This window comes from Peromyscus californicus, unplaced genomic scaffold (genome assembly GCF_007827085.1).
Source record: "Peromyscus californicus insignis strain IS unplaced genomic scaffold, ASM782708v3 Scaffold_23__1_contigs__length_62951481, whole genome shotgun sequence".
NCBI lineage: Eukaryota > Metazoa > Chordata > Mammalia > Rodentia > Cricetidae > Peromyscus > Peromyscus californicus.
The window spans coordinates 57,648,395-57,673,397 of NW_026294534.1; the positions used below are offsets into that span (position 1 = coordinate 57,648,395).

A 25,003-nucleotide genomic window follows, 5' to 3' on the forward strand; every position below is an offset into this window, starting at 1 on the left:
GTGGAGTTGAAGAAGTAGCTCGGCAATAAAGGCAGTTAACACCAAGCCTGGCGGCTTGAGTTCCATCCTTAGAAATCTACAGAGTGGAAGGAAAGGATGGACTCCTGCAAGTGTCCTCGCCCTCCACATGCAAACACACAAACAAATGTAGAGAACTTGAACAGAAGGTGGAAAGTGATGGCAAAATCACCTGAAATCAACCTTTGTCCTACACACACACACACACACACACACACACACACACACACACACACAGGCAAGCACACACTTGTACACACAACACGTACACACAAACATTATTATCCAGGTAAAATCATCTATGATTTAGTTGTATCATTATAAATTTATTGATTTCCTATCATTTACTCCAGGTCCCAGAACATAGATTTTTTTTCTACTTTCAATCTTAATTCTCTGTCTCTATAAAGCAAACACAATAGAAGCTTCTGGAAATAAGATATATGGAACTATTAAGTAGTAAAATAGCTCATGTTTCTCCTAAGTCAGAATTTGGCTATAGTTAGCAAAAATGAAAATCTAGAAACCATATATTAAGCAGATTTTTCCTCTGTAAACAAAACTCACTTGTAATAAACTACATTGTGATATTCAAATTTGCTTGATCATAATAGAGATGTTTAAAAATACATGGCTAGAATTCACATTTGCAGTTTGCAGATGGAACAATAAAGATACTCTGGATCAATAATTAATATGTTACTGAAATTCATGCAGAAGAAGGTAGCAAGCTGTGCAAAGCTGCCCTTTTTATCTACCAAGTCTTAGATCATCCTTGTTCAATGGGTGATGTGGGAAATTAGGTAGAGTTTGTAAGTGAGAGATCTGTGATGGAAGATGAAGACATGTTCCATCCTCTGTCAAGATCATTGGTTTGGACCACAGTTGCCCTCAAACTAAACAACTGATTTACTAATAATCCTATTGGCTTCTTATGGAACCAGATGGAACAGGCACATTCTGAGCAGGAATATACAGGGCTGATTGTGAAGGCAAATGTCCCACACTGCGTGCATGAGGTAGTCCCAGGTGTCCAGTCCAGCCTTGGGAGTGCCCCAAACAGCTTAGCCAGTCATGCATGAATTCTCTCCCTGACTGCAGGTGACTGGGACTTCCCCATCTCACAGTCTCTGTCAGCCCAACCAGCATCAGCTAGCAGGGGCATTTGCACCAAAAAGTCAATGCCCACTACATGAACAAGGCCAAATTCCTTAAAATATGTAGCCTCGTCTCATTTCTTAAAGGATAATGCCTTAGGGCTAAGACAAAACCACACATTCCACAGAAGGCCCAGAGGGTGGAGTCTACCCAGTCTTGCAGCATAGTCGTCCTGATGGTGGTCCAGGCTTGACAATCAAACACAGATGAACGAGGATAAGACCAGCACCCAGTAAAGGCCTTCCACTACTTCTCCCTTGCCATGTGGCTATGAACCGGTGACTTGGCTTCTGGAAGCCTCAGCTGTGGAAGGGTGGAAATAAGAATACCTGCCTGGAACCTAGTGACTAGCCAAGGTGCTAGTGTAGCAACTCTCTGAGGATATCTCCTGAGTGACAATGACATCTGGGAACCAGTAGGCAATGCAAATGTCTAGGCCCACTGAGACATGCTTAATCATAAACGGAGTGCAAGAAGTTGGGGACTAGAGCCATCTGCATTTTAACAGGCCCTCTGGGTGAGTCACCCAAAAGTTTGAGGACCATTGAGCAGCTGAAAGCATTGTTACAGACAGCTTACCTTGTTTCTTCTCTATAATGCAGATAACACAGTGTTCTCCTCACGGATGCTGTACCCATGATACAGCTGTGAGGACAGCCATCACAATAATGGGGATGACTCAAGTAGAAATTTTTCTATCTAGACCATCTGGAAGGGGGACAAGGGCCAGAAGATGCCCTAACTCCTGGTTTAGAGTTTATATGACTAACTCAGAAAAAAGTGTCACTTTTGCAGCCATTCAGGACATTGAAACATTAGGATGAGCTTCTTTTCAGAGAGAGAGTTTTATTTTACATTTATCATAGTAGAATCTTCTATTGCTCATCTAGAAAAGTTCAGTCACTTAAAATGGATTGAGGGGTCAGCTCTGACAAGAGGATGTTAACAAGAATACCTGGATTCCAAAAAGAACTCACCAGAATCCTAAAATCTGGCTCACCTTCTAACTGGCCTGAGAATAGGCAGTCACCTAACACCGGTCTCTGTATAGCTAGGACCTAAGCCTATGCCTTGGAAACCATGGATGCCACATCTAAGGTCTTAACACCAGGAGGCTCTGTAATGCCACCGACTCCCATCAGTACACTTGCCAAGAGTATATTCAGTCCTGCCCCTACTCCATGCTTACACACTAGTCATGCACCTATTCACTCTGTGATCCACCCCTGCCCTTGATCTAAAAACTACCTTTTCCAGTATCAGTTGTCAACTAACTCCAGCCATATTCAGTAGAAGACTAGAAGATGAGAGGTCAGAAGAAGACAGAACTCATCTTCTAGTCTTCTAAAGCCTGCTGCTCCTCTGGTCACTTAGGTTTGTATGCTGAGAAATTCTGTTATTTCAGCATTATCCACCATGATGTAGAAACCCCCTCCCCCCAAACCCCCTTCCTCTCTCTGCTGTAGATGATCTCACCAGAGGTGGTGCTAAGGTTTGAATGTCAAGTCCAGGCATGGGAAACTTCCTCCCGTGCTGCATTTGCTGAGAGGCAGGATATCTCTAAGAGGTGATTCATTCAGTGCCCTCATGAATGAATCAATGCCATTACCACAGGAGTCCAATTCAGTTCCTTCCCTCTCTTTCCCATCATGGGATACTAGCTCCCTGACCTTGGATTATCTGGACACCAGAGCCGTCAAAGAAATGATGTCCATTATAAGTTACCCAAGCACAAAAGAGAGACTAAGACATGTGGCTTTATGCTTTCTGTGGCTCCGTTTTTATCAGGCATCTTCTATTTGTGGTTCCAGGTGCTTCTGGGAGCTGTCACACAGCTCCTGTTCTCTAGCTATTCTGCATCTCTCCTTTGTTCCACCAGCCTTTGTGGTATGGGGAGTTTCAGTTGTTAATCTCTGAATGACCTCATCATCTCTTATTTGGCTTTTCACATCCTCCAAAGATCTTCCTATCTAAGTCCTTGTCTTAACATTCTTGTTTAATTCTGCAGGCCATGACTCATGAGCCTCCTTTCATGTCTTCAATCTTGACCATCTTCTCCTCCAAGGAGCCCCTGCTCACATCTACATCCTCAGTTCACACACTGGACCATGCAACTATGCTCGAGTACCAGCTCAAGCCCCAACCACCCACCACACTACCGATCTTCTAGGACTAGCTGGTCCCTGTGGTATCTGCAGTTCACTTCACCCTGAACTTGGTATATGCCATTAAGTGAGTGTCTAAGCTAACCAGGCAAAAATAAAGTTTAAAATCCCTAAGTAACTGGCTCCAAACTCACCTGATATTTTCACAACTCTCGGTTTCCTTTTGGCAACAGAGACACAACAGATGTACAATCGAGAGTCAGAACACAATGTTCCAGAAAATGACTATGTTTTGGACAACTGCCCACATGAGTGCAGTGAGGACAGTGTAACAACAGGCCTTCCTTCCTCGGTGCTTCTCATTTTGTAGGCAGACTGACCCCATGCCATGACTTGCATTTCAGAAGAAATCACTGAATTATCCTTAACAACCAAGCTTAGAACATCTGGCTCTTAATGAGTGTTCTAAAAGTTAAAGAAACAGCATGTAGTGAAGACTCTGATACTGCTGACTTGGGATTGGAGACAGCACGCTAGGGCAAAGACGCTCCTAAGCACACAACAATAGATTTGTACATGTTTCGGTCTGCACTGAGGCTTCTAGAAATACTCAACTAGTGCTCGTGAGATCTTACAGACTGATGAACATGGGTTTCTGTGAATGTGAAGTAAATTGAAACAACTGATTAAACTGTCTTAATGTGGGCTTTTGAAATCTTCCATTCTTGCTCAACTATTCTCAGTCTTTCCTTACAGGAATTCACGCAGCTATCTTAAGAAAAAGGACATTAGTAAAAATTAAAAATAAAATAAAGAAAAAGGCTAGCTGGGTCCCTTTCCAAAGTATCCACTGTACAAATACCCAAGAGTGCCAAGAGTTTGTGCCAGGATGCCCGGGCAGCAGAGATGGCACCCAAAGTTACCAGGTCTACAAAATAAGTACAAAGGGCCCCAAGACGACACAGAGGTGCCCTAGGATACCTAAAGCCTGCTGCTCCTCTGGTCACTTAGGTTTGTATGCTGAGAAATTCTGTTATTTCAGCATTATCCACCATGATGTAGAAACCCCCTCCCCCACAAAAAAAGCCCATCTATACAAACAGTGTGAACTACAGCACGTTTTAAAGAGATGGTTAGTTTCCTAACACTGCTCATTTAAGCTCAAGCTTCTACACAACTAGAGATAATTTGAATCACTGTACTTTACTTTTGACTCCTGTTAGCTCTTCCATTCGTGGGTCTGGAATGGGAAGTCGGCAGTACCCGAGTCTCTGTCATACACACTGTATTTATTTTCCTTTAACTGAAAACATCCAAGAGGAAAACAGCTCAAAAGTCATCCTGGTTCCTTCTCTGCTTTGACACTGACTCCTTTCTCCTGGCCTCAGTTTCTCCTTTTAAAGTGAGGAGGTTAGATTGAATAAAGTCACTGGGACTTGCTGGCCAGTCACTTTAGCCTACCTGGAGAGTTCCAGACCAGTGAGAGACCCTGTCTCAAAAGACATGATGGAAGGCTCCCAAGGAAGGACCATCAGCATCACCTCTGGCCTCCATATGTCCCTGTATACAAGTACACTAGCACACATAAGAGCATAAATGCAGTAAACAAACAAACAAACAAACAAATAAATAACATACTAATTCCACAATAACCTAAGAAGTGCAGATTTAACTCAGGGTATGATCGAAGCACGAAAAAGTAAAACAATTAGCTTTTAGACTCCTAGTATTTTAAAGGCTGTGTTGCACTTTGGGGTAGAGATTGTGAATTACAATGTCAGGACAGAAATGTAGGAGGTGTGGGATTGCCTCCAAAAATTACTGAGATTTCACACAATGTAATGCACCATATTTCATATTTGAAAAATTTGTGGAGTCAAAAGCTTTTTCTTTTGCTAGAGAAAATTCAGTAATATTTCTAAATGATTTTCCTGCCAACATTTGAGGCACCAAAAAAAAGCATTATATTGCATAAGACTTCATCCTGTCATGAAACCATTAGCAATAATGAAAAATGATGGCATTGTTATGCTTCATTTATAGTTTCTTCTTAATAAAATGAAAAATGAACAGGAAAACACTCTGAACATAAAATTTTAAAGATTTTAGAGATACAAGACCAGTAGGAAAAACATGTGTGTAGGCCCAGGCTTTGTTTTTAATGTGCTCAAAGCACTGCCAAAGGCAAATATTGAGTCTTCTTTTCTCTAAGACACCACAAATTTAGTCAGCTTGTGGCCCAAGTCACTGTCATAGGGAATCTGGAGACTTCGAAATATGAAATAAGTTTGTCCCCAACCCAAATTACAGTTCCTATTATGTATAACCTAGTAAAGTAAGTCATTGAATAGCCTCTTTTTAAAGCCAGTACCCTTACTTAATCCAATTGACTACTCTTTCTATGAAATTCAGTTTAGGAACGGAAGAGTTAAGTTTAAGAGAGGAAAATTGCATCATTTGTTAGGTGCTTAATATGAGCAGAGCTTGTGGACCAAGTAACACAATCTAGGCAAATATATAGGTACTTACAGACAAAAAGGAGCAAACCATTTCCTAAAATGTTGTTGATGAAATGCCAGAAATGGCCACCTCAATTAGGACAAATGAAGACTGCTTTTTGGGGGTAGACAACATCTCACTTAACTGGGGTTCAAAATTAGTGTTCCTTATTGTCAGACTTAAAATGTTCATCTTAAAAACCACTCTTAGCTGGCCACACCCCCAAACAGGTGATAGACAAGTCTGGCATGTAGTTTATTGGCCACTGCTTTAGACCATTATGAGATTCTTTCAGTAGTCATTCATCCACCAACATAATCATGTTCCTTCAGCCATTCCTTCTAGGAATATTTGTGTGCGCTATGTGACACATTCTTCATGGAAACATGAGGAAATGGAGGAGACAAGTAGGGTGACCACACCAACGGTGTGAGAATGAGTTGAAATCAGGCTGCTCTCCAGGACTCACTGTTCACTACGAAAGAGTAACATTTAACATGTAGCCAGAAAAGAGCATATGCAACATCGGGAGTCCAGCCATTCCACCCACATCTGTTTGAAAGCAGACTCTTGAAGACAATATTTAACACCCATGTTCATTGTAGTGCTACTCACAATGCCAAAGGGTGGAAACGAACCAGGTGTCTATCAATAAAGGATAAAAAGTATAGTAGACACACAACAAAATAGTATTCAGCCTTACAAAGGAAAGATATTTTGACACATGCTACAATGTGGATTAACCCTGGAAACACTGTGCTAAATGAAGTAGGCCGGTCAAAAAAAAAAAAAGACAAATGCTGGGAGACCCCACTTATATAAGGCACTATGGACAGTCAGAGAGAGACCAAAAGTAGAATGGTGGTTGCCAGGCTGCTGGGGGTGGGAAAGAGAGAATTATTGCTGAATGGGGACAGAGTTTCAGTCTTCCAGGATGGAGCCTTCTAGAGATTGGGTGGTAATGATCACTGGACAGCATGAATATATAGTATGCCAGAGAACTCTCTACTAACCGGGTAAATGTTGAAGGCATTTTATCACAATTTTTAAAAGCTTTGATAGATATAATTTATTTTAAAATGGTAAATGAAGCATAAAAAGATTAAGTCATTTTTCCTCTTCTATAAATCACTGATAGCGCATCTTTCCGCTTCTGAGTTGTGGTATTAGACCTCAGACTCACAGGGAGGTGTGCTTTCCACTCTGACTGAACTCAAGGACAGCAAGTCTTGGTGCTCTGTTGCCATGATGTTCTTTTGTCAATATCAACTTAATGTGGCATTCGGCATTCTTTCCCATCCGTAAATCACCCTCTGCCTCTACATCTCAAGGTGACTCATCAGGTACAAGTGCCTGCTTCTGAGCCTGATGACCTCATTTGATCTCCAAGCCCCACATGCTGGAAAGAGAGAACCGACTCCCAAAAGCTGGCATGCACATATCCCTCTTTCACATGTGTGGCTACATGTGTACAAACATACAAGATAAATTTAAAAATTGAGTTAAACAAAACATAAACATTTCTTGAAACCCAAAGGTAGGATTCACTGTGGCCAAAACCAGTAGTTGCTGTTAGGATGGTACCTATTCTCCCTTTCAGTGACAGAATGTTTATACTTTTGAAAGAAGAAAAGTTCCTAGAGAAAAATTTCCTTTCCCAAGATCCACTGAAAATGGGGCCAGGGATGATGGTACATGCCTTTATTCCCAGAACTCTGGGAGGCAGAGGTAGGTAGATCTTTGAGTTCGAGGCCAGCTTAGTCTACAGAGTGAATTCCAGAGCAGCAAGGGCTACACAGCAAAAAAGGGCTATATCAAAAACCAAACCAAAAAGAAGAGGAGGAGGAGGAGGTGGAGGTGAAGGAGGAGAAGAGAAAAGAAAACAGGACTGACTAGTGACATATCAGTAGAAGCCTTTCAGTTAGCTTTCCAAACAAGGAATTTTGCTAAAAGTTTCTTCAGTTTGCAGGAACCCATGTGATCATCTACCTGCCTCCTCTTTTCACCTTTGAAACAAGGGGCTGGAACCAGCTCGGTTATCTTGAGCCCATGCACAAAGGAGCCCAAAAGAATTTCAATTACCCTGGTATCGTTAAGACAATAAATAAAGCAGTGCCTCCAAACTGCCTCTCTCCCCTTATCTTATTGAAAAACAATTCCTCAGGAGTATAAGAATCCGTAGTAGTAGAGGGTCTATTGTTCTAAGCCAAATACAAATCCCCATGAAAGAATACTGAAGATACAGGAAAGAGCCTGTATCTTATAAAGTGAGATTATCTGTTATAAATAAATGACAGTGGATGAAGAAGGAGGAGGAGGAGGAGGAGGAGGAGGAGGAGGAGGAGGAGGAGGAGGAGAAGAAGAAGAAGAGCAAAAACAAGAGGAAGAACAAGAAGGAGAAGGAGGAAAAGGAGGAGGAGATATTGATACCCCAGATGTTATGCATGGAGGGAGGCTGAAAAATTTAAGAAATTTGCCCAAGGCACTATAATCTCTAATTGATGAAACTGGCCTTTCAATCTGGAGGGTATGGGACCAGAGTCCTTACTTTTAGGCACTTACAAGTCGATAATATCAAACACAAAAGACTAATATGCACTAACAAGCTACTACTACTACTACTACTACTACTACTACTACTACTAGTTACTACTACTACTACTACTACTACTATTACTACATACACACACACACACACACACACACACACACACACACACACCCTAATCTAATCTTGATGCCACTTTGTTGACACTGCCCAATGTTGAATGACAATTCATTTTCTACCATTTCCTTAAATGGTCAGAGACTACTTTGAACTAAGTCCCAACATGAGGATGAAGGCATAGGTTTGAGAGTACAGTGGTCGCAAATAAACTCAGACATGGAAGTTTTGGGGTTTTTTTTTAATCAAATAAAAATGGTTGACTCTACACCAATCATAAGGGACACTCACAAATAAATAAGAGCATGCGAGAATAACTGGGGAGTTATCTGTAGCTTTTGCTCTTTGTCTATGAACCATCAACCCTTCTCCATTTAACAATTTAGTTCATTAAAATTAAGGAGAATGCTGTTTCATGCTCTAAAGGGATTCTGCCAGAGGGCTAAGAACTGTCACCCCTGCAGTATAGGACAAAAGCTTGGCTCTGTGCATGTCTCTGTTGTCAAAGCATAAATCCCTCTACATCCTCCAAGGGAGTGTTACTTCCTAAGAGGAAAGTGGCAATGTTGACAAATGAATCCTCGGGGAGCACTTCAGCCACTGCAGTGCAGGCAGCCGTGGAGCTGAAAGTTGCAGGTGCTCAAATCAGAAGCTGGAAGACACTGAATCAGCTTTAAAGCAGTGTCTTTCCCCAGCTCAGAGTCCACAAAGAACCCAGACGCACCTCAGTTTACCCTCGGAGGAAGCATTTTTACTGGGAAGTGTAAACATCAGTCGCCAATGTCAGCAGAGGGCAGCAGGCCATTCCGGGATTGAGGGCTTCCCCAGAGTGGGAAGCCCCAGCAAAAGCATTGTGCAGCTAAGTTCCCCTTCCTCTCAACACAAGGACAGGCCATCGGCTAAAAATACTCCACAAAAGGAAAACTCGCAACCCTAAAGATGTATGAGAAACAGGAAAGAGGAGGCAGGAGAAATCTTACCGGCACCAAGGGGACTGTTCGATATGAGGTCACTGATGTTTTCATCTATGACCCAAAATAACCCATCAGGAAACCAGAAGGCAGTTCAAGAGAAAATATCAAAAGGTTAAATTGGATTTAAGAACAAGAATGTCAATGAAAATACTGGTGCTGAATCCAGGAAATTCTTGGTTCTATGTCCAAAAACACTGTATAATTAAGAATAGCAAATTACAATATTTAATCCAAATGAATAAGTCTGTGAACTCAGGGACCCAATAAAATTACAGCAGGCTTCCTATCTACCCCTTACTTCCTTTAACATTGCCCAATGTAAAATAAGGACACACGTGCTCAGTAGGTCAGAAGGAGGAGGAAGCATCTTTCTAATGCATGTCTCAGAGGCGGGAGTCATTTTGACTTTAGGCAATGATCAAAGGCAGATAAGTGAATAGGAAGATGGCTCTGTAGGTTAAGAGCCGGTTGAACAAGCATGAGTTTAAATCCCTAGCACTCTCCTTAAAACCCAGGTGCAGCAGCACATCTGTTTCCCTAGTAGTACTGGGAGGGGTGAAAACAGGAGGATCCCTTGAAGTCGCTGTCGGCTGGCCTCATCAAACTAAGGAGCTCCAGGTTCAGTGACAACCTGGTTTCAAAATATAACATGGAGAGCAATAAGTGGAGATACCCACTTTCAAATTTGGCCTCCACATAAGTCCACTCACCCAAATGAACACATGGGCAACACAGACACATGTTCCACACATGTCCATACACCCATATGAACACATATGCAAAATGCACATACTCACAGAATAGGGCTCATTCTGGTGTTTGTTGAGGGAGGACTCTGCAATTATTATAAAACCATTATACTTCTAAAAGAAGTCCCTGTTAATCATTGTACTGATACTATTAGTACAAATGAGACTGTCACAAATAATGTGTAAAGGCACCCTCTCCAGTGCTACCTAAAAAACAAAACCTGTAATGGAGAACTAGACAAGCTTAACTAACATGATTTTATAGGTCTCAAAATGATCTTAAAACCATGTGAGGGATGTAAGTGATAAAAATTTTCACAGATCCCGTGATAGTTAAGCTTGACTCAATCTGGAACCAACTAACAGGCAAGCAGCTGGGCCTTCCTGTGAGGGGTTCTCTTGATAAAATTATGTGGAGTGGTAAGACCCACCTTAAACATGGGTGACACCTTCCAGTGGCATCTCAGGTAAGAGGAGACGGAAGAAGGAATGTGTGTTTCATGCCTGCTCGCCTTCACACTTACTGGCAATTTCTTCTACTCTGTTGCTGCTCTATTCCTTCCCTGATCCCAAATCCCTGCTCCTTCAGGCTCCCAGTGCAGACTGAAGACCTGCACCTCTCAAGGAATTTTCCAGACCTTTGGCGCTAGATTGAGACTGCTAAGGCACCCAGCCTTATATTTTTGGTTGTTTATATTTATATTTGGTGTTTGTATATTTAACAGCTGAGCTATCCCTCCAGCCCGGCACCCAGTCTTGTGAAGTAAGCAACTACTGGATTCTTGGCCTTTCCAGTGTGAGACAGCTATTGATGGATTGCCAGTTGTTGGATTTCCAGTGGGAGACAGCTATTGTCGGATTACCCAGACTGGATCGTGTAAGCCAATCTAATTCACAATGTCTATTAATCCTATGGGTTCTAGTCCTCTAAGAACTGTAACACAGATTGCAGTAGCAGGAATGTGGTGACTGCCATGATGAACTAAGGCTCGGGAACTATTTTGTTAAAGGAATAGGGAAGTGCTTGATTCATTGAGCTAGAGAAGCTTTTAAATGCAGGAAGAAGGGTTTAATGGGGGAGTCTAGTGGGAGCTTGAAGACAGTAATGCTGAGAGAAAGAAGGACAGGGGAGGCCTGACTCATGATGCTGCAAAGAGGGACACGGACTCTATCGCGACCTTGGATAGGAGCCATTTGTGTGATATTTGAGCCAAGAACCTGGCTTCATTCTGTCCACCTCCTGAGATACGATGTGAAGGTAAATTTAAAGATCATGGACTGATTTGTTTGGCAGAAGAAATTTTAAGGCAGAATGATATTCAAGCTAGTGCCGAAGAAACAATTATAATTCACAGATCAACACTATTGCAAAGGGGCTTTCCACACTACACTTTGACAACTGGCCTGTGTTTCCTCAGGATCAACACACAGGAGCTGATACAGCTGGGGTGGGGGCCAGCTACATCCCAGGCTGGCAGCACAACTTGGCGATATCTTAAGAGTCACCCATGCCGTACTGGTTTTGAAGACATGAAGGATCTAAGATTGAGGGGGTCATGAAGAGCAGCTGGGGCCAGGCTCTGGGTGGCAGAGCTGAAGTCTCCACAAAGAGACCCTGAGAGGTTATTGTATGGAGCTGTAAAGGTGAGGCCTAAGCTACAGAAGAGACCCCAAAATATTGGAGAGTCCAGAACCATGGGACATCCATCCAAGAGAACCTCAGCTGTGGAGTAGAGCCAACCTAGCCTTAAGAGAGAAACTATGAAGCTGGATGGTGATGGCACACACCTTTAATCCCAGCACTCGGGAGGCAGAGGCAGGTGGATCTCTGTGAGGTCAAGGCCAGCCTGGTCTATAGAGCGAGATCCAGGACAGGCACCAAAACTACACAGAGAAACCCTGTCTGAAAAAAAAACAAAAAAACAAAAGAGAGAGAGAGAGAGAGAGAGAGAGAGAGAGAGAGAGAGAGAGAGAGAGAGAGAGAGAGAGAAACTGTGGCTGCTGTAGGTAGCCCAGCTGGAGGAATATGACTACCCCAGCTATTTGCAGCACAGATTACAATCTCAAATACTCTGCCGTAGAGATACAGGATTTGGTGTTTACCCTGCCAGAGTTTGGTTTTGCACTGGTATGATTGTTTTATCCAAAATTTTCCCTCTTAAAATAAGAATGTTATTACATGCTAGAAGTATACAGGTTTTTATTTTATAGGACCTCGTAGTGAAAAGACTTTTCCTCAGTGAACTATGGGATAAACTGAACCATGCCTCCCTAAGCTACTTTTGCCAGAGAATTTTAACCACAGCCAACAAAAAAGAAAACTAATCCAGCTTCGTACTGAGATAAGATAAGATAAGCAGAGAAAGGGACTGAGGAGGAAGGAAGCAGGTCACTTTGGCTCTGAAGTCAAACTAACTAGTCACAGTCCTCTCTTAGGGCATTTTGTTTGGTTTGGTTTAGTACTGGAGACTGAACCTAGGGGTTCACCCATGCTAGGCAAGTGTTTTACCACAGAGTTATTATTACCCCAGCCCTCATTTTTAGATTTTAAAAGTTGAATTATGAAACGGTGTGCTCCATGCAAGGTACATGCATATGAGTTATGGCGCTGCTATAGTTTGTCACCCTTAAAAACGTCATTTTGGCTTTCCCTCAGCTGCCGCCATGGTGCTCAGTGCTTCCGAGGAAGCCAAGGCTGCATTTGAATGAGGCCCTCACTTCACCCCGGGCAACTAGCACGTGCCGGCAGTCATCAACATGGCCTCCATCTCTGAGCTGGCCAGCATCTACTCTGCCCTCATCCTGCACGAGGACAAGATGAGGGTCATGGAGGATAAGATCAGTGCCCTCATCAAAGCAGCTGGTGTCAGTGTTGGACCTTTCTGGTCTGGCTTGTTTGCAAAGGCCCTGACCAACGTCAGCATTGGAAGCATCATCTGCAACCTATGGGCTGGTAAGCCCACTCCACAGCTGGAGCCGCACCAGTAGGTGGTCCGGCCGGCTCCACCGCTGCTTCCCCAGCTGAGGAGAAGGTGGAAGCAAAGAAGGAAGAGTTTGAGGAATCTGATGATGACATGGGCTTTGGTCTATTTGACTAAATCTTTTGTTAACATGTGCAATAAAAAGCTGAAACTGGTTTTTAAAAATGCACACAAAAAAGCCTTCATTTTGAAATTTGGTCCTCAATGCTATAGTGTTGAGAGGTGCCTGGGCCACATGGCTTCATTGTCATGGAAAGATTCATGTTTTCCTCACGAGAGTGAGTTAGTTCTCTTGGGAAGGGTTCTGCTACTAAAAGAGCAGATTGAGAGATGGCAAGATATCAGCTGGTGGAGGTGCTTGCCCCCGGGGACCCATGAGGTGGAGGTGACAACTGACTCCCGAAAGTTGTGCTCTGACCTCCACCCGAGAATCGTGGCACTTGCCATGTACACATAATCAATCAACAAATAAATAAATGTTTAATATTAAAAAGGATGAGCTCGGCTTCCTCAGCTCTTCTGTGGCCCCTTTGCCCTGCACAATATTATAACTCAACTTGTGACCCTCATCAGAAGCCAGGCAAATGCCAGCACCATGCCCTTTAACTTCTAGAATCGTGAAACAAACTAAAATTCTTTCCCAGGGAGAATGGGCACAGCAATAACACTGGGTGGGGGGGGGGGCGGCAAGACCCCTCCACTCTCATGATGTCCAAACAAAGGCATAATATCTGATCCCATCACCTACCACATATGCAGACTCCACCGACATGTCATTATTTAGCTGCTCTGAGTTTGTTTCCTCATCTATACCTGGTCATCTCCGTCCCTCAGGAAAGAGCAAATGGCAATACAAGAATATATTAAAGCTAACCATGTATGCTGTTTGCATGCCTGTAACTCCAGCACTTAGGAGGCTAAGGCAGGGGGATTACAAATTCAAGAAAAACTCTGTCTGAGTCAAGGGGAAGGTGACTGTTGTTGGATTTATGCTTGTCAATATTTTTGTTATCATTCTTTTCTCTAAGGTGTATGTGGGTATGCATGTATGTGTATACATATGTATGTGTGTGTACTTGCAGGTGAAGAAGACCAGAGGTCAATGTAGAATGTTTTCTTCAATCACACTGTACCTTATGTTTTTGTTACAGGATCTCTTACTGAACCTGGAGCTTACGAAATTGGGTAGACAGACTGGCCAGTAATCCCCAGGGATCTTTTGTATCTACCTCCCTGGTGCTAGGACTATGGGCACATGCCACCATGCCCAGCTTTTTCACATGGGTTCCAGGAATCCAAACCCAAGCCTCATGCCTGTACCTCAAACACTTTCCTGACTATGCCAATTTGCTTGGTCCTATTTTCAATATTTTTAAGACACTGTTAAGGAAACAGAGTGAGGCCTGGATTCAAGGAGATGCTGCTTTGTGTTCTGATGAAAAGTTTGAAGACAAGTACGTATATTCTTAAGGAGAGATGTTAACTCCATCTTTAAGTCTCTGGAAGAGGACTTAACCTTCTGCTTAGTGACAATTCAAGAATCTTGATGTTCTTAATCATTCTCATGTAACAAATGTTTACTTCTACAATCATGGGTCCCTTATCCAGGGACGCATTCCAAAAAAGCCTCACAGGGTGACTTCATTTTTGTAGAAACATCATACTGTGTACTTGCACAAGCTAAGACAGCTATACCATTGCTACGGACAGAATTCAATGGTGCCATCATCACACACACAGCTTGTCATTCACCCACAGATCATGCTGTGGCATTTAACTACACCTGTCATGCTAAGCACCATCCTCAGAGCAAGGAGTCCAGTGATAGGAAGCAAAGCCTTGCATTCAATGAGCTCATGCTCTGGGAAGAGGAGCAAACAACTAAAACCTAAACAGGGGTTGGGGAGATGGCTCAGTCAGTAAAACACCTGCCTTGAAGGTGTGAGGATCCAAACAAAACTAAGAAACTATCACCATCACCCCATAAGCATGAAGTCACTTTGTGTTCATCGACCACTCCTGAGCATGACGCCTGCCCTGGAGTGTGGTTGCTACACCCAGTATTGCTCCATGGGAGAAAACATTATTTTTGTTGTTGTTGTTATGGTTTGGTATTTTTGTTTGTTTGGTTTTTGTTTTATTTTGAAAGGAAGAGAGAACATGTGCATGTGTGTAGTGCATGCCACCATACTTGGTTTTATGTATTTAATTATTCTTATTACATTCATTTATTTTTAAGTTTGTTCATACAATATATTTGGATTATAGTATTTCACCTCTGCTAAATCTTCCTGGATCCTCCCCTACCTCCCTACAATCTACCCTCATGTTCTTTTACCCTTGCTATGGGACACTAGAATCTCCTAGTTCAAACCACATCTCAAAAAGTTCCTTAATGTCCCTTTCAAATATTCCCCAAAATAAGCCAGGTGGTAGTGGTGCATGCCTCTAATCCCAGCACTTAGGAGGCAGAGGCACGCAGATCTCTGAGTTCAAGGCCAGCCAGTTCTACAGAGCTAGTTCTAGGGCAGCCAAGGCTACATGAAGAAACCCTATCTCAAAAAAAACAAAACTATCAAAAATTTTCCCCACCCTGCACTGAAGTGATCATGGCCTTGACTCCTGCTTACTGCCTTCCCAGTACTAGAGTTATTCAACATTGTCTGTCAAGTTCTTTGCAAATGTGTGTGTGTGTACATGTGTGTGTGGGGGGGGGGGTATGGTATGCACATGCATGTGTGTCCCATAGCAAGGGAAGTTCAAGTGCCCTTGCAGCTGGGAAACATGCGCTGAACTTGTGAAGCAGGAAGAAGTCTCGGGGAGGAGGGGCTGGGTGCTCAAAGCACAGCTTCCCAATGGGGCTCAGCACTCTCACTAAGAGACGATTGGACCTCCAAGGTTCAGCTTGCCTTAGAACATTCTAAAGCAGCGATCTGGAGGGCTTAGGCACAGGGGATTCTTCAGGTTCTCTATGTATTTGGGATGTTTATCTCAGGTGTCAGCCCATAGAGACTAGGGGATTCCCTGGGGTAATTCAGAGTGAAGGCCTTCCATTTTCCAAAGACCGCTAGAGAATATTCACTCAAGTCAGCAACCTGGCCAAACATATGCTCATAGCTTGGTTAGGTCCACAATTGACTCATACACCAGTTCCTTCCATTCTCACATCACAGCCTGCATGGAGACAAGCTGTGCATTCCCATAGCCTGGATTCTTCCTCCTTAACGAGTACTTCTGGGAAAATATCCTAATTAACCAGCTTAATCTATATCCCTGGAAGTGATCTGTGACTTACGATATGAAATATTAAAAACCTCAAGAAAAACTATAAATTGATATAATTGTCTCTGTCATTCTATAAAATGCATAATTAAAAATTAACACAGCTTGACTATATAGGAAGAGTAGGCAGGGTTTATAATCCATGTATCAGGATATAATTACCCACTGAGAGTCCATTCAGCAAGGCTGCTGCAGCCTGACATCTGGTGTACTTTATGGCACATATCATCAGGCAGTAAGATCATCTCTAAGAAGGATGGCTCCCATAAAAGACATAGGTCAGCTTAACAATAATATGCTTGGGGACAGGAGGCACACCAAGCTTACCACCGAGTCTTCTTCAGAAGAGGGAGGCGGGGCAAGGGGTCCAGTTAGCTGAGATATTTTATTCCTTTCATTTTTAAAACAATCTGGAAATGAAGGGCACAACACTAGTACTTATTAAGTCCAGGGAGGGGAAAATGAGTATCTGTTGTCTTTCTCTGTGCTTTTCTGTAGGGAAAAAAATCCAAGAAGAGAGAACTGTTTGGAGGGTGGGAAATGCTTCATTTAACATTTCTTGCAAAATGTGTTAAATTGGGTAGGAGGCCTATAATTACTTCTTCACAGTGCTGTTTGCCAGTTTGAGAAGCAGTTCTCCTGAACTCATCCTCAGAGTTTGTTCTGTTTTATTAATACTGGGGAACCAACCAGGGTGCTGTCAAATGCTTTCTGGTTTATCTATCGCATGCTTCCTCCCTTATTCCATTGCTACACTATCGGGTGGAATTTGGTTCCCAGAAATACTTCCAGAAAAACAGAGGACTAAGACACTGTTTATCTTCAAGGAAAACTGGCTATGGGGCTCTGCTTCCTTCAGATCTCTGCCAGTATCCAAGAAGGGTGGAGGCAGTCTTTATATAGTCCTTTTCCTTCTTAATATGTGTTTTTGGCATAAATAGGTAACAATATTTGGTTCTTATATGTTCTATAAAAGACAACTGACAGTCGTACTACGTCTAGCCCAAGACAAGGTACATTGTCATCCAGTAACACAGCTGAGTTGTGCTCCAGGGAATGAAAAAGAGATGGAATCTGTAAGTTCAAGAACTCATATTTTTACCCAATAATGTTTATCAATCAATTTCATAGCACTCATGGATATTTCTCTCCTTCAAGAAGGTGGGACAGAGAAGACGTAGAAAAAGAGGCCGAGGAAGGCATTTTAAGCAACTCAGTAATAAATTGCATGAGAGGTAGCTGCTGTGATGGGATCCCGTAGATTGAATCCTGTGTGCTGACTGACAAGAAATAGTGTACACTATGGCTTCTATTTAAAGAAATGAATACTGCCAAATAAAGCTTAACCTTATCTGGAAGCTTTTCCAGCATAAACCCCAAATCAGCAATACTAGCACACTTAAAAATTCACATTTTTTTCAGAAGCTTAATTGCCAAATGTGTCATAAGCTATAAAAAGAACGAACATGGAGGCGAAAGCGCTGCCTCGCACCCTGCAGATTAAACGGCTGACGTGCAGGGTCCTGACAGACCACACCGATTGCTTGTGGAGCAGGCTGACAAACTGGCGTGCCCACGGGGCTTGCTTTCCTGTTCTTTGCTCTGTGGTCCCATATTCTCCAGTCTAGAAAGTGATAAATTAACCACGTGTGGTGTCACAGACCTGCCAGACACAGCCATGAGCTTACTTTCCCCGAATCTCATCTCTTAACCCTGATGGAGGCACCAGCCCGCTGGGATGAGGGGAGCGCGGGGGGGGGGGGGGGGGGGGGTGTGCACCATGAGCAGCAGGAAAAAGAGGAAACAACGGACTGGGGGTCACTGAGTGTGGGTGTGCCTAGAGATTGGACCTGCTGTACTGTGATACGTTAATCCACGTATATGATTTGTAATGATCCAAGCAGGTTAACCAGCTCATCCATCTTTTGTACATGTATTGCTTCTTTGTGGAGAGAATGTTCAAAATCCTGTTGCAGCCCTTTGTGATTGGTGGAGGGCCATTCAGCTGAGGTAATGCTGAGGGCCTGTCTTTTATTTCAGTGGAGCCTAAATCTCAGCACTCCATTTAAAGTATTCCTCATTCCTCACCTTTAGGTCAGCCCTCTTTCCTGTATGCCCAGAGTATTGCTTGATTAGTCATTCTTTGCACAGGGTTTGTCCTGTCTTGAAGGTAGTCTATTTCTAAATATGTTTCACCTCACCTAACAGAATACAAGGTTTTCCTATTATGTCAATCATGGTTTATTATTATGTAACTGTTATGCATTATTACCTTGTACCTTAAGCAAAGTAATTTATTCTTCAATAATAGCAGACTTTCCTTTTGAAGGATTAATATTTCACATTTACAGTTTCCTATATTCTCATCCCACAGAAAAGACCCAAAAAGGAATGAAAATAAAGATTAACTGGACCCTCTTATGGCACTCATCATCAGAACATAGTTATAATTATATGCAACTAAAGGTCAGAAGTCCTACATTAGACCTTTCATTCTCCTCTTAGTAGCTTTGTGTCCTCAAGCACAAGACTGAAACTTCTAAGCTTCAGTGGGGATAAACTGAAGGAAAAATAATAATTCACAGGATTACTGTAAAGATTAATTGAGATACTGTACATGCTAAGCACTGTGCAGAGATTGGCTTTTTTTTTTATAAGTATCACTTGAAAATAATTGCTTTTGGCAGAGAGAAGGAAAGGGATTAGCATTCACTGAGTCCCGTGTACCAGGCTCAGTGTTCCTACATTGTCTACCCATGTTAAAATCCATAACTTACAATGTTACCAAGAGAGATGGGAGCCCGGGGACATTCCAAGGCTGTAAATACCTGCCAGGCCTCCACCCTTGGCTCTCAGAGTGCATGTACACTTGCGCTTTTAATTTAAATTTAGGGGTTGGGGTTTGTTTCTGCTGTTGCTGCTGCTGTTGTTTAAGGCAGAATCACACAGATCTGAAGCTGGCCTCAAACACATCATGTAGCTGGGGGTGACTTTGAATTGGACCTATCAGCGCCCACTTTCCGTGGTGTTAGGGACTAAACCAGGGCTTTTTGCCAACTGGCACTCCGCCAACTGAGCTACATCCTAAGCCTGAGTTTGTCCAACTGCTGTGGACGATCACATCAGAGTCACCAAGAGTAGCTCCCTGCTCCCAACCTCCCCTTTGCTCCTACATTGTGTGGTTTGGGAATGAGGCTCAGACCAGAGAGCAAACACACTTAACTCCACAGGACCCAAGTCCCCGAGCCAGTTCAGCAACAGCCCCAGTGACTGACTCAGTGGCCAGTCTGTTGTAATTTGATTTTTAGCCCCAGTCAGATCGAGACTCCTTTGAGACAGGCACCAAGTATTCCTGTGACTAAGAAGCCTGACAAGTGCCCCCCATTCACACATCTGCCAGCACCACACTCCCATCCCAAGGCTTGCCCTTGATGGGTGGATGTCTGCACACCTTCCGCTTGGAGTGCTAGAGCTCCCTGCTGAGAGCTCTAATCTGCCATGTCTAAAGTTCTGAAGCAACATGCTTCCTATCTTATAGCCATCTTCCTGTTTAAAGAGTTGACGCCCAAGACTGAAGTTAGAAACCAGTGTGTGCAGTCCCCACCCTGTGCCGCACTACTATGGCTTAAGAACCAGACGGTGAAGACGCTTTCTTTTCTTTTAGTTTGGCAATCTATGTTCTGTTTCTATTCTGTATGAAGCAATCATTATTATATGGGGTGCTTAGTAATCTCCACAAGCAACTGTTCTGACCCTGTTACCTCATTTACCTGATAACGTCCAGACTGTTTAAGCCATCTCTAAACTTACCCAGTTCCTCCCAGGACTTGCCATCCCACCTCAACCCCCTTCACACTACCTCACTTCAAGCACGTGGGCACGCAGCACCTGTCTTAGGTAAGTTTCTATTGCTGTAATAAACACCATGACCAAAAGCAGCTTGGAGAAGAAATGGTTTATTTCACCTCATAGAGTATAGTTCATCATGGAGGGAATTCAGGTTGGGAATTCAAGACAGGGACGTAGAGGCAAGACTGAAGCAGAGGCCATAGAGGAACACTGCTTTTTGACTTGCTCGGTTTGCTTTCTTATACAACCCAGCAATGGCATGGCCCAGATTTGGCTGGGCCCTCCCACATCAATCATTAATCAAGAAAAGTCCCTCTTATCCCTGGTGTGTGAACTGGCTTTTTGGAGCCCATTACCTATGGTGGGATGACTTGCTAAGCCTTGATGCAGGGGGAGGAACTTGGTCCTGTCTCAACTGAATGTACCAGGCTTGCTGACTCCCCATGTGAGCCATTACCCCTTTGGAGGAGGGGATGGGGATGGACTGGGGTGTGAGGAAGGCTGGGGAGGAATGGGAGGAGGGATGAGAGGGGGATCTGTGGTTGGTATGTAAAATGAATAAAAAATTTCTTAAATTAAAAATATATATATATATATATATATATATATATATATATATATAGTATGTGTATATAGAAAATTAAGGTTCCTCTTCCCAAATAACTTTAGTTTGTGTCAAGGTGATAAACAAACAAACAAACAAACCACCAAACAAACAAAACAAACCAAGTCAGAACCTGTTTGTGTCACATCATCTCTGCTCTCTCCTGTAAGTGTCCTGGGCCCCGTGAACCCCTTCAGACCACCATGAATTTGCTAAGTCTCTTGGTTTCCTAGAACCTGAAACCCTTCTCGTATCAGAAGCTGTCCTTGGCTATTCTGGCTATGAGCAGGCTCTCTTTCCACCTGACAAAATCTCAGGTTTGAAAAGAGTGCTGTCTCCTGAGTGTCCTGTCTTTGGACAAGCAGACATTAAGCTGGATTCTTTCCTTTACCTGATAACTGCTAAAAAGCGGAGAATTTCACTCGCATCTTACTCCCAGGAAGTGTAAAGGACCTGACAGTACATATTTATAATGAACCTCAGCTCCAATCCTGGCTCTTATCATAGCTTTCCACATTATTTTCTTTTTGACTCACATGTCTTTCTGACTTAATATATTTTTTCTGGCTATGTTGCTTGCATTTTTATTTGGATGGAGGGAGGCAGTAAGAGAAAGCTCCATTCATTCCTAACCATTCCTGGCATAGACAGCCTTTTAGTCCCTGGATGCAAAGTCGGCAAGAAAGACCTTCACATGTTGGGGGTTGTTGTTACAGAAAGAGAGGCCTAGAAGGATTCACAAGTTCTTCTGGCCACCGCTGTCCTGACTCACAGGGACCTCAGCATTGCCTGTGAGCAACGACAGTGAAGCTTGTTGTTCGAACTGCATGGGCTGATGTGAGTCACTTCTGTGTGGGAGTGTGCTATACAATGCTAGAATCCCACACGGTGTTTCCCTTCCTTCTTTCCCAAGAGAATGCGTCTTTGCTCCAGGCAGCAATATACCCTTTGAAAAAGAAAATATACGAAAGAGTTAAGGAGATGGTTGAGGGCATTAAGTACTTGCTGCAACAAGTGTGAGGACTAGAGTTCAGATCCCCAGCACCCATGTAAATACAAAGTGGGTATGACAGCACACCTACAACCCAGTGCTTGGGAGGTTAAGATGAGATCCCTAGAGAAGATGACCAGCTAGTTTAAACAAACAAGCCAGCTCTGAGTTCACATGAGAGACCATGCATTCCCATAGAAAGTGGAGAGCAATCATAGAGCACATCCTGCATCAACCCCTGGCATCCACACACATCTCCACACACACATATGGACACATATGACCACATACACATGTGCCCCCAAACATGCAGACTGGCTTTCACACACACACACACACACACACACACACACACACACACACACACACGCACACACGCACACATGCACACACACACTCACGCCACATGCATATGCGAAAACATAAAAATACATAATAAAATCCTAACAACAATGAACACTTCCTCTCTGCAGGTGAGAGCGGCCTGTCAAGGAGGATGGTCATGTGCCACACTTCTGGCCAGTGAATGATCTGCAGAAGCCTCCTTTGTGGGACCTTCAGACAATAAATGTTCCAATAAATGTTCAACACTGTTTATCAAAAACTTTGAAATCTGAAATGCTCCAAAATCCTAAAGCTTTTTAAACCGTATACTGATGTGACATGAGTATAAAATTTCACAATCCAAAAAGCAGGCTTAAAACAATGTAGTTACTATTCTGGATAAAAAAAAAAAAAGCAATCTCCCAGACCTCGATGACTGTAATATATCTTTTCTGTATACGTCCAGATTCCCCCTACACACATACATATGCACACCCACAAAAAGTAATAAAATGGCATGTGTTCAGGACCATATAACAACATCAGGCTCCTCATAATACCCTGTACAAGGTCAGGGCCAGGCTCTATGTACATCACTCAGAGTGGTGTCCTGGCTTGGTTTGATTTTGATTTGTTTAGTCTCTACTCTAGGGTATAAAGATGTTATTGAAAAGTTGGCAGGGCAGATGGCTCAGTTAGTTGGTAAAGTGCCTGACTCAGAAATATGAGAACCTCAATTCAGACATCCAGCCCACATAAAAACAAGTGTGTTCACACACTTCCATAACCTGGATGCTACAGAGGCAAAGACAGGTGAATTCTCAGCCCAGAGCTCACTGGCCAGCCAATCTAGTTGACTAGTGAGCTCTAGGTTCAGTGAGAAATCCTGTCTCAAAGGATAAGATGGAGGGCTGACAAGATGGCTCAGTAGTTAAGGAGGCTTGTTGCCAAGTCTGACGACCTGAGTTTGATCCCCAGGACCCATATGGTGGAAAGAGAGATCAACTTCCACAAGCTAGCGGCTGACCTTTACACACACACACACAATACATGCATTTGCATAATAAATAATCGCACTTTTTAAAAAAATAAGGTTGAAAGATAGTAGCAGACATTCAACATCAACCTCTGGCCTTCACACACACATACACACATACATAGATATATACACACACACATACACACAAATACACACACATACATGCACATACATACACACATAGATACACACATACACATACACACACACACACACCACATGCACACACAGCAAACACAAATACAAAAGTATTGCTTAAATCATCAAAACATACTATTATTCCAAAATCTAAAACAAACTAAGTCTGAAATACTTCTGGTCGTAAACATTTTGGATAAAGGATACCTGTCCTACAATTAGAACACAGGCACTGGCCTGTATCTACTCATGTCACCCGGGAGGTGGATGGTAAAGAATGCAGCGCAAACACAAGAAGGATCCTGGGACCTGATGATGTTGAAAAACTGCTGCACTGGAGCCAGGCCACCACCCAGTATCCCCCACAGTCAGGGGGGAAAGAGCCCTGGATTTCCACTCAACAGTTTAGATTTAGCATTGTACACAACCAACCTCCATCCCTAGCAATGACGGGGGTCTGTGCTTGGTAATGAGAGAGATAAATAAGACATGATCCAAGTCTGTAACAGTTGTCATTTATGAATGGTGATAAGAAGCTCAAGAGTAATTTTCATAATTCAAAATGTGACGTGACAGGTGCGTGAGCCATAGCTGGAGAGATCAAGGGAGACTAAAAGGGGGAGAAATGATGTGGAGTTGAAAGCATTTAAATTGGGCCACATGGCAGGAAAACACCACATTTGTCCCACCTGGAGAGACACTGTGCAGTCTAAGAGGGTAAGTCTCTGTGGGGAGAACTCTACAAAACACACATCTTAGGGAGTCCTGTCAAGCAGCTACTATCATTCTCCACATGGGGCTGGAGAGAGCAGCTGGGCCAGATGTGGGCATGTTTCATTTGGATTCCCGCTCCCTGACGCTTCTCTCCCTTCCTTTCAAAGAATGTCCTAAACATGTGGTCTTAGTGTCCTTAGAGGAAAGGCTTTCTTCCATCTCTCTCTAGGAGATACTGATGCTGCTGGCTTATGCCTTTAGGTACCCTGAGCCACGCAACATCACACAGCAGAGTTTGAGTAACAAGGTTAAACCATGCAGTCAAAGATTTGGTAAGGAGCCTGGACCTAGGGCCTGTCCTGAATGGTTCCATTTCAATGAGAATAGCAGCTGCGAGCAGACCTCCATCCAGGCCTCAGACCTCAAACCTCATGTCCTAGAATGGCTATACAGAGGGCCTGCAGAGCCAAGGAAGCATGCAGTACTGTAAAGCAGCCTTTTTTTTTTTTTTTTTTTTTTTTGGTCCACAATAGGCCAAGGTCTGAAATATGAATCATCAGATACATCAATCAAACAGTGCAGCTAGCCTCTTCCCACTCTGTTGGTAATCCTGCCACCATATAAAAGTCCCCATTGGGTTGTTCAGTCAAGGATGGCACCTAAAAGCTATGTGGGGGATATTTGCCATGTCTTCCTCTCATAAGAAATAGATCATTATGGCCATTTTCATTATGAGGTATGTTTAGAGAGCTCATTAAAGAACCACAAATAAGCAGGGGCACTAAACCCCTGTCTTTCCTAGCTGGCGGCTGGTGCCTGCTTGTCGATGACAAGCTCCCGGTTCACCCTGGGATTGAGATGGTACAGGCAGTCTGAGTGTCTGAGCACAAGTATCAGAAAAGGAGGGAAGCTC

At 43.2% G+C, this 25,003-nt stretch overlaps 1 protein-coding gene and 1 pseudogene across 4 annotated transcripts in view; one reads left to right on the plus strand and one right to left on the minus strand.

Annotated features, from left to right (window-relative positions):
* Positions 1-25,003, minus strand: part of Csgalnact1 (chondroitin sulfate N-acetylgalactosaminyltransferase 1) — a 334,889-nt gene that overhangs the window by 267,833 nt on the left and 42,053 nt on the right. The gene's annotated exons all lie outside the window — the stretch shown is intronic.
* Positions 12,926-13,266, plus strand: LOC128119174 (60S acidic ribosomal protein P1-like; annotated as a pseudogene).